General features: G+C 47.6%; 13 non-coding genes across 13 annotated transcripts; 4 read left to right on the top strand and 9 right to left on the bottom strand.

The window, feature by feature from the left end:
- Window positions 1-171: 171 nt before the first annotated feature.
- LOC137985822 (U2 spliceosomal RNA) lies at window positions 172-362 on the bottom strand. Its single transcript, XR_011119348.1, has one exon. It is a non-coding gene; the product is annotated as a U2 spliceosomal RNA (small nuclear RNA).
- A 267-nt stretch (window positions 363-629) lies between these two features.
- Window positions 630-748, top strand: LOC137985857 (5S ribosomal RNA). Its single transcript, XR_011119379.1, has one exon. It is a non-coding gene; the product is annotated as a 5S ribosomal RNA (ribosomal RNA).
- Window positions 749-1,724: 976 nt separating this feature from the next.
- On the bottom strand, window positions 1,725-1,888 carry LOC137985885 (U1 spliceosomal RNA). Its single transcript, XR_011119406.1, has one exon. It is a non-coding gene; the product is annotated as a U1 spliceosomal RNA (small nuclear RNA).
- Window positions 1,889-2,082: 194 nt separating this feature from the next.
- On the bottom strand, window positions 2,083-2,275 carry LOC137985816 (U2 spliceosomal RNA). The gene has a single exon (XR_011119343.1). It is a non-coding gene; the product is annotated as a U2 spliceosomal RNA (small nuclear RNA).
- A 265-nt stretch (window positions 2,276-2,540) lies between these two features.
- LOC137985858 (5S ribosomal RNA) lies at window positions 2,541-2,659 on the top strand. Its single transcript, XR_011119380.1, has one exon. It is a non-coding gene; the product is annotated as a 5S ribosomal RNA (ribosomal RNA).
- Window positions 2,660-3,638: 979 nt separating this feature from the next.
- On the bottom strand, window positions 3,639-3,802 carry LOC137985889 (U1 spliceosomal RNA). The gene has a single exon (XR_011119409.1). It is a non-coding gene; the product is annotated as a U1 spliceosomal RNA (small nuclear RNA).
- A 194-nt stretch (window positions 3,803-3,996) lies between these two features.
- On the bottom strand, window positions 3,997-4,188 carry LOC137985814 (U2 spliceosomal RNA). Its single transcript, XR_011119341.1, has one exon. It is a non-coding gene; the product is annotated as a U2 spliceosomal RNA (small nuclear RNA).
- Window positions 4,189-4,454: 266 nt separating this feature from the next.
- LOC137985860 (5S ribosomal RNA) lies at window positions 4,455-4,572 on the top strand. The gene has a single exon (XR_011119382.1). It is a non-coding gene; the product is annotated as a 5S ribosomal RNA (ribosomal RNA).
- Window positions 4,573-5,551: 979 nt separating this feature from the next.
- Window positions 5,552-5,714, bottom strand: LOC137985886 (U1 spliceosomal RNA). The gene has a single exon (XR_011119407.1). It is a non-coding gene; the product is annotated as a U1 spliceosomal RNA (small nuclear RNA).
- Window positions 5,715-5,908: 194 nt separating this feature from the next.
- LOC137985823 (U2 spliceosomal RNA) lies at window positions 5,909-6,098 on the bottom strand. Its single transcript, XR_011119349.1, has one exon. It is a non-coding gene; the product is annotated as a U2 spliceosomal RNA (small nuclear RNA).
- Window positions 6,099-6,364: 266 nt separating this feature from the next.
- On the top strand, window positions 6,365-6,482 carry LOC137985859 (5S ribosomal RNA). Its single transcript, XR_011119381.1, has one exon. It is a non-coding gene; the product is annotated as a 5S ribosomal RNA (ribosomal RNA).
- Window positions 6,483-7,459: 977 nt separating this feature from the next.
- Window positions 7,460-7,622, bottom strand: LOC137985887 (U1 spliceosomal RNA). Its single transcript, XR_011119408.1, has one exon. It is a non-coding gene; the product is annotated as a U1 spliceosomal RNA (small nuclear RNA).
- A 197-nt stretch (window positions 7,623-7,819) lies between these two features.
- On the bottom strand, window positions 7,820-8,011 carry LOC137985815 (U2 spliceosomal RNA). The gene has a single exon (XR_011119342.1). It is a non-coding gene; the product is annotated as a U2 spliceosomal RNA (small nuclear RNA).
- Window positions 8,012-8,147: the final 136 nt, after the last annotated feature.

Below are 8,147 nucleotides of genomic sequence, written 5' to 3'. Positions count from 1 at the left end.
CGCAAAAACGCAACTTGTCTGCGCATACCATGTGGTAATGGGGGTCACGTGCTCCTCGTCCTGTCGTGTCGTGCTGTCCACTCGCTGCTATGCTACCTAGAAAAGAGAAGAGAATGTGAAGGTTGGTTGCTTGGTCATTTGTTCTGCTTTCACTTGATTATTCTTCCCAGAGGGAAGTGGGCCACGCTCGGAGGTAGTGCTATACCGAGGCAACCCGTGGCCGGGACGAGGCAAGCCTCTTTTCCACGGCCCAGTTCCAAAAATCAGTTTAATATATGAGCTGCTCGATGAGCAGCGTATCAGATATAAGCTGATAAGAACAGATAATACACTTGATCTTAGCCAAAAGGCCGAGAAGCGATGCCCGTAAATGCTCACAGCGGACAAGGTGCTCCCAGTCTCATGGCCACGAGATATGGTGGTCCGATTACAATCCGTGCCAAGGAAGGAATGCCCAAAGCCAACCTGAAAGCGAGGCGCACACAACGATCGCCCTTGTACAGTGGGCAGCAGGGCCAGCATTGCATGGCACTTGCGTTGACGGCAAGAGGACAATTGCACATTGTGCTTGCTCTGACCTCGTTTTTATTTTCCCTTATAACAAAGTTAATTTTCACGGCGAATTACTTGTCTACGACCATACCACAGGGAAAACACCGGTTCTCGTCCGATCACCGAAGTTAAGCCCTGTCGGGCGGGGTTAGTACTTGGATGGGAGACCGCCTGGGAATACCCCGTGTTGTAGGCTTCCCTTTTTCATTCTGTACACTTGATTATCTCAAAAAATCTCAGTTTCCTTTAATGAAAGAACATTCCAAACCAGGTTTTTTGAACACAACATGCCAACGATATGTCAAAGATGAGACATACAACAAAAACAAAATAGTTCACACGAGAAAGTGGAACTTGTATTCCCAAGGGAGCGCGTGCGCGCGAGATCTTATCAATCCAACGTTTATGACATGAAACGTATCTTTTCGTGTGAGCAAAGAACAGGATACGACAAGTAAAAAATGCATGCACTGTTATGCATTAGATGGAAGTTAACCTAGCCCGGATGATATGCATACAACGAAGGCTACAACACTACAACATTGATCCTGCGAAAACGTGACTTACGTGACGTAGCGCACTTCAAAGTCTTACTGTTCCCTGCTCAACACGGACAGTACGTATTCAAAGGGCCGATAAGACACTATCCTGACCATGAAAGATTTACTTTTTATGATAACAATCCAATTAACTGATAACATAGAGAAACCACAAAGTGTTGGCCACAGAAATGTAACGCCAACTGATCTGGCGGGTCCTCAGTTACTCAATGCAAAACGGGCTCTCCAGAACGCAACATAACACAACGCAAAAGAAATCTATCGCGATGGAGCAGTACAAACACACATCCACTTACGTTTTCGAAACGATGCACGAGGATAAGAGCTCGACCCGCTGGCATTTTCTTGTCTCACTCGTCTATCGATGGAAATCGATGCGGCTGAAATAAACACGTCCTCTCGCTCTCTCTACGGCCAAGAATGAAAGAAATAAAATCACAGTTTTGCAGTGCACCAAGTACGGAACATTCACCTACAATTTCAGCAGTGGAATTCACAAATACAACTCACCTTCCTTAGTCCTTACACCGCCACCGCATCTCCTTCCCTGCCCTGCCTGAAACGTTACCAACAAACCTTCCCATTAGCCAACTTTGCCACCGGGGTTTGGTGCGGGGACTAGCGCGAACGCAGGTCCCCACTACCAGAAATTATACGCTCGAGTTACCCACATTTGGGGTAATCGCAAGGGTCACACCAATCGAAGTGCAATGAAAGAGCCTCACCTTGAGAGGACTGCCTCCCTGATCACAGTGCCTCCCGCGTCAGGTAAGTATGCCTTTTCAACCTCTCCGGAACCGCAAAACGCAACTTGTCTGCGCATACCATGTGGTAATGGGGGTCACGTGCTCCTCGTCCTGTCGTGTCGTGCTGTCCACTCGCTGCTATGCTACCTAGAAAAGAGAAGAGAATGTGAAGGTTGGTTGCTTGGTCATTTGTTCTGCTTTCACTTGATTATTTCTTCCCCAGAGGGAAGTGGGCCACGCTCGGAGGTAGTGCTATACCGAGGCAACCCGTGGCCGGGACGAGGCAAGCCTCTTTTCCACGGCCCAGTTCCAAAAATCAGTTTAATATATGAGCTGCTCGATGAGCAGCGGTATCAGATATTAAGCTGATAAGAACAGATACTACACTTGATCTTAGCCAAAAGGCCGAGAAGCGATGCCCGTAAATGCTCACAGCGGACAAGGTGCTCCCAGTCTCATGGCCACGAGATATGGTGGTCCGATTACAATCCGTGCCAAGGAAGGAATGCCCAAAGCCAACCTGAAAGCGAGGCGCACACAACGATCGCCCTTGTACAGTGGGCAGCAGGACCAGCATTGCATGGCACTTGCGTTGACGGCAAGAGGACAAATGCACATTGTGCTTGCTCTGACCTCGTTTTTATTTTCCCTTATACAAAGTTAATTTTCACGGCGAATTACTTGCTACGACCATACCACAGGGAAAACACCGGTTCTCGTCCGATCACCGAAGTTAAGCCCTGTCGGGCGGGGTTAGTACTTGGATGGGAGACCGCCTGGGAATACCCCGTGTTGTAGGCTTCCCTTTTTCCTTCTGTACACTTGATTATCTCAAAAAATCTCAGTTTCCTTTAATGAAAGAACATTCCAAACCAGGTTTTTTGAACACAACATGCCAACGATATGTCAAAGATGAGACATACAACAAAAACAAAATAGTTCACACGAGAAAGTGGAACTTGTATTCCCAAGGGAGCGCGTGCGCGCGAGATCTTATCAATCCAACGTTTATGACATGAAACGTATCTTTTCGTGTGAGCAAAGAACAGGATACGACAAGTAAAAAATGCATGCACTGTTATGCATTAGATGGAAGTTAACCTAGCCCGGATGATATGCATACAACGAAGGCTACAACACTACAACATTGATCCTGCGAAAACGTGACTTACGTGACGTAGCGCACTTCAAAGTCTTACTGTTCCCCTGCTCAACACGGACAGTACGTATTCAAAGGGCCGATAAGACACTATCCTGACCATGAAAGATTTACTTTTTATGATAACAATCCAATTAACTGATAACATAGAGAAAACCACAAAGTGTTGGCCACAGAAATGTAACGCCAACTGATCTGGCGGGTCCTCAGTTACTCAATGCAAACGGGCTCTCCAGAACGCAACATAACACAACGCAAAAGAAATCTATCGCGATGGAGCAGTACAAACACACATCCACTTACGTTTTCGAAACGATGCACGAGGATAAGAGCTCGACCCGCTGGCATTTTCTTGTCTCACTCGTCTATCGATGGAAATCGATGCGGCTGAAATAAAAACACGTCCTCTCGCTCTCTCTACGGCCAAGAATGAAAGAAATAAAAATCACAGTTTTGCAGTGCACCAAGTACGGAACATTCACCTACAATTTCAGCAGTGGATTCACAAATACAACTCACCTTCCTTAGTCCTTACACCGCCACCGCATCTCCTTCCCTGCCCTGCCTGAAACGTTACCAACAAACCTTCCCATTAGCCAACTTTGCCACCGGGGTTTGGTGCGGGGACTAGCGCGAACGCAGGTCCCCACTACCAGAAATTATACGCTCGAGTTACCCACATTTGGGGTAATCGCAGGGTCAACCCAATCGAAGTGCAATGAAAGAGCCCTCACCTTGAGAGGACTGCCTCCCTGATCACAGTGCCTCCCGCGTCAGGTAAGTATGCCTTTTCAACCTCTCCGGAACCGCAAAACGCAACTTGTCTGCGCATACCATGTGGTAATGGGGGTCACGTGCTCCTCGTCCTGTCGTGTCGTGCTGTCCACTCGCTGCTATGCTACCTAGAAAAGAGAAGAGAATGTGAAGGTTGGTTGCTTGGTCATTTGTTCTGCTTTCACTTGATTATTTCTTCCCCAGAGGGAAGTGGGCCACGCTCGGAGGTAGTGCTATACCGAGGCAACCCGTGGCCGGGACGAGGCAAGCCTCTTTTCCACGGCCCAGTTCCAAAAATCAGTTTAATATATGAGCTGCTCGATGAGCAGCGTATCAGATATTAAGCTGATAAGAACAGATACTACACTTGATCTTAGCCAAAAGGCCGAGAAGCGATGCCCGTAAATGCTCACAGCGGACAAGGTGCTCCCAGTCTCATGGCCACGAGATATGGTGGTCCGATTACAATCCGTGCCAAGGAAGGAATGCCCAAAGCCAACCTGAAAGCGAGGCGCACACAACGATCGCCCTTGTACAGTGGGCAGCAGGACCAGCATTGCATGGCACTTGCGTTGACGGCAAGAGGACAAATGCACATTGTGCTTGCTCTGACCTCGTTTTTATTTTCCCTTATACAAAGTTAATTTTCACGGCGAATTACTTGTCTACGACCATACCACAGGGAAAACACCGGTTCTCGTCCGATCACCGAAGTTAAGCCCTGTCGGCGGGGTTAGTACTTGGATGGGAGACCGCCTGGGAATACCCCGTGTTGTAGGCTTCCCTTTTTCCTTCTGTACACTTGATTATCTCAAAAAATCTCAGTTTCCTTTAATGAAAGAACATTCCAAACCAGGTTTTTTGAAACACAACATGCCAACGATATGTCAAAGATGAGACATACAACAAAAACAAAATAGTTCACACGAGAAAGTGGAACTTGTATCCCAAGGGAGCGCGTGCGCGCGAGATCTTATCAATCCAACGTTTATGACATGAAACGTATCTTTTCGTGTGAGCAAAGAACAGGATACGACAAGTAAAAAATGCATGCACTGTTATGCATTAGATGGAAGTTAACCTAGCCCGGATGATATGCATACAACGAAGGCTACAACACTACAACATTGATCCTGCGAAAACGTGACTTACGTGACGTAGCGCACTTCAAAGTCTTACTGTGTTCCCTGCTCAACACGGACAGTACGTATTCAAAGGGCCGATAAGACACTATCCTGACCATGAAAGATTTACTTTTTATGATAACAATCCAATTAACTGATAACATAGAGAAACCACAAAGTGTTGGCCACAGAAATGTAACGCCAACTGATCTGGCGGGTCCTCAGTTACTCAATGCAAAACGGGCTCTCCAGAACGCAACATAACACAACGCAAAAGAAATCTATCGCGATGGAGCAGTACAAACACACATCCACTTACGTTTTTCGAAACGATGCACGAGGATAAGAGCTCGACCCGCTGGCATTTTCTTGTCTCACTCGTCTATCGATGGAAATCGATGCGGCTGAAATAAACACGTCCTCTCGCTCTCTCTACGGCCAAGAATGAAAGAAATAAAATCACAGTTTTGCAGTGCACCAAGTACGGAACATTCACCTACAATTTCAGCAGTGGAATTCACAAATACAACTCACCTTCCTTAGTCCTTACACCGCCACCGCATCTCCTTCCCTGCCCTGCCTGAAACGTTACCAACAAACCTTCCCATTAGCCAACTTTGCCACCGGGGTTTGGTGCGGGGACTAGCGCGAACGCAGGTCCCACTACCAGAAATTATACGCTCGAGTTACCCACATTTGGGGTAATCGCAAGGGTCAACCCAATCGAAGTGCAATGAAAGAGCCTCACCTTGAGAGGACTGCCTCCCTGATCACAGTGCCTCCCGCGTCAGGTAAGTATGCCTTTTCAACCTCTCCGGAACCGCAAAACGCAACTTGTCTGCGCATACCATGTGGTAATGGGGGTCACGTGCTCCTCGTCCTGTCGTGTCGTGCTGTCCACTCGCTGCTATGCTACCTAGAAAAGAGAAGAGAATGTGAAGGTTGGTTGCTTGGTCATTTGTTCTGCTTTCACTTGATTATTTCTTCCCCAGAGGGAAGTGGGCCACGCTCGGAGGTAGTGCTATACCGAGGCAACCCGTGGCCGGGACGAGGCAAGCCTCTTTTCCACGCCCAGTTCCAAAAATCAGTTTAATATATGAGCTGCTCGATGAGCAGCGTATCAGATATTAAGCTGATAAGAACAGATACTACACTTGATCTTAGCCAAAAGGCCGAGAACGATGCCCGTAAATGCTCACAGCGGACAAGGTGCTCCCAGTCTCATGGCCACGAGATATGGTGGTCCGATTACAATCCGTGCCAAGGAAGGAATGCCCAAAGCCAACCTGAAAGCGAGGCGCACACAACGATCGCCCTTGTACAGTGGGCAGCAGGACCAGCATTGCATGGCACTTGCGTTGACGGCAAGAGGACAAATGCACATTGTGCTTGCTCTGACCTCGTTTTTATTTTCCCTTATAACAAAGTTATTTTCACGGCGAATTACTTGTCTACGACCATACCACAGGGAAAACACCGGTTCTCGTCCGATCACCGAGTTAAGCCCTGTCGGGCGGGGTTAGTACTTGGATGGGAGACCGCCTGGGAATACCCCGTGTTGTAGGCTTCCCTTTTTCCTTCTGTACACTTGATTATCTCAAAAATCTCAGTTTCCTTTAATGAAAGAACATTCCAAACCAGGTTTTTTGAACACAACATGCCAACGATATGTCAAAGATGAGACATACAACAAAAACAAAATAGTTCACACGAGAAAGTGGAACTTGTATTCCCAAGGGAGCGCGTGCGCGCGAGATCTTATCAATCCAACGTTTATGACATGAAACGTATCTTTTCGTGTGAGCAAAGAACAGGATACGACAAGTAAAAAATGCATGCACTGTTATGCATTAGATGGAAGTTAACCTAGCCCGGATGATATGCATACAACGAAGGCTACAACACTACAACATTGATCCTGCGAAAACGTGACTTACGTGACGTAGCGCACTTCAAAGTCTTACTGTTTCCTGCTCAACACGGACAGTACGTATTCAAAGGGCCGATAAGACACTATCCTGACCATGAAAGATTTTACTTTTTATGATAACAATCCAATTAACTGATAACATAGAGAAACCACAAAGTGTTGGCCACAGAAATGTAACGCCAACTGATCTGGCGGGTCCTCAGTTACTCAATGCAAAACGGGCTCTCCAGAACGCAACATAACACAACGCAAAAGAAATCTATCGCGATGGAGCAGTACAAACACACATCCACTTACGTTTTCGAAACGATGCACGAGGATAAGAGCTCGACCCGCTGGCATTTTCTTGTCTCACTCGTCTATCGATGGAAATCGATGCGGCTGAAATAAACACGTCCTCTCGCTCTCTCTACGGCCAAGAATGAAAGAAATAAAATCACAGTTTTGCAGTGCACCAAGTACGGGAACATTCACCTACAATTTCAGCAGTGGAATTCACAAATACAACTCACCTTCCTTAGTCCTTACACCGCCACCGCATCTCCTTCCCTGCCCTGCCTGAAACGTTACCAACAAACCTTCCCATTAGCCAACTTTGCCACCGGGGTTTGGTGCGGGGACTAGCGCGAACGCAGGTCCCCACTACCAGAAATTATACGCTCGAGTTACCCACATTTGGGGTAATCGCAAGGTCAACCCAATCGAAGTGCAATGAAAGAGCCTCACCTTGAGAGGACTGCCTCCCTGATCACAGTGCCTCCCGCGTCAGGTAAGTATGCCTTTTCAACCTCTCCGGAACCGCAAAACGCAACTTGTCTGCGCATACCATGTGGTAATGGGGTCACGTGCTCCTCGTCCTGTCGTGTCGTGCTGTCCACACGCTCGCTGCTATGCTACCTAGAAAAGAGAAGAGAATGTGAAGGTTGGTTGCTTGGTCATTTGTTCTGCTTTCACTTGATTATTTCTTCCCCAGAGGGAAGTGGGCCACGCTCGGAGGTAGTGCTATACCGAGGCAACCCGTGGCCGGGACGAGGCAAGCCTCTTTTCCACGGCCCAGTTCCAAAAATCAGTTTAATATATGAGCTGCTCGATGAGCAGCGTATCAGATATTAAGCTGATAAGAACAGATACTACACTTGATCTTAGCCAAAAGGCCGAGAAGGATGCCCGTAAATGCTCACAGCGGACAAGGTGCTCCCAGTCTCATGGCCACGAGATATGGTGGTCCGATTACAATCCGTGCCAAGGAAGGAATGCCCAAAGCCAACCTGAAAGCGAGGCGCACACAACGATCGCCCTTGT

This window comes from Montipora foliosa, unplaced genomic scaffold (assembly GCF_036669935.1).
Source record: "Montipora foliosa isolate CH-2021 unplaced genomic scaffold, ASM3666993v2 scaffold_105, whole genome shotgun sequence".
Classification (NCBI taxonomy): Eukaryota; Metazoa; Cnidaria; class Anthozoa; order Scleractinia; family Acroporidae; genus Montipora; species Montipora foliosa.
Note: the sequence above shows the minus strand (reverse complement) of the source record. Positions and strands in the feature narration are given on the sequence as shown.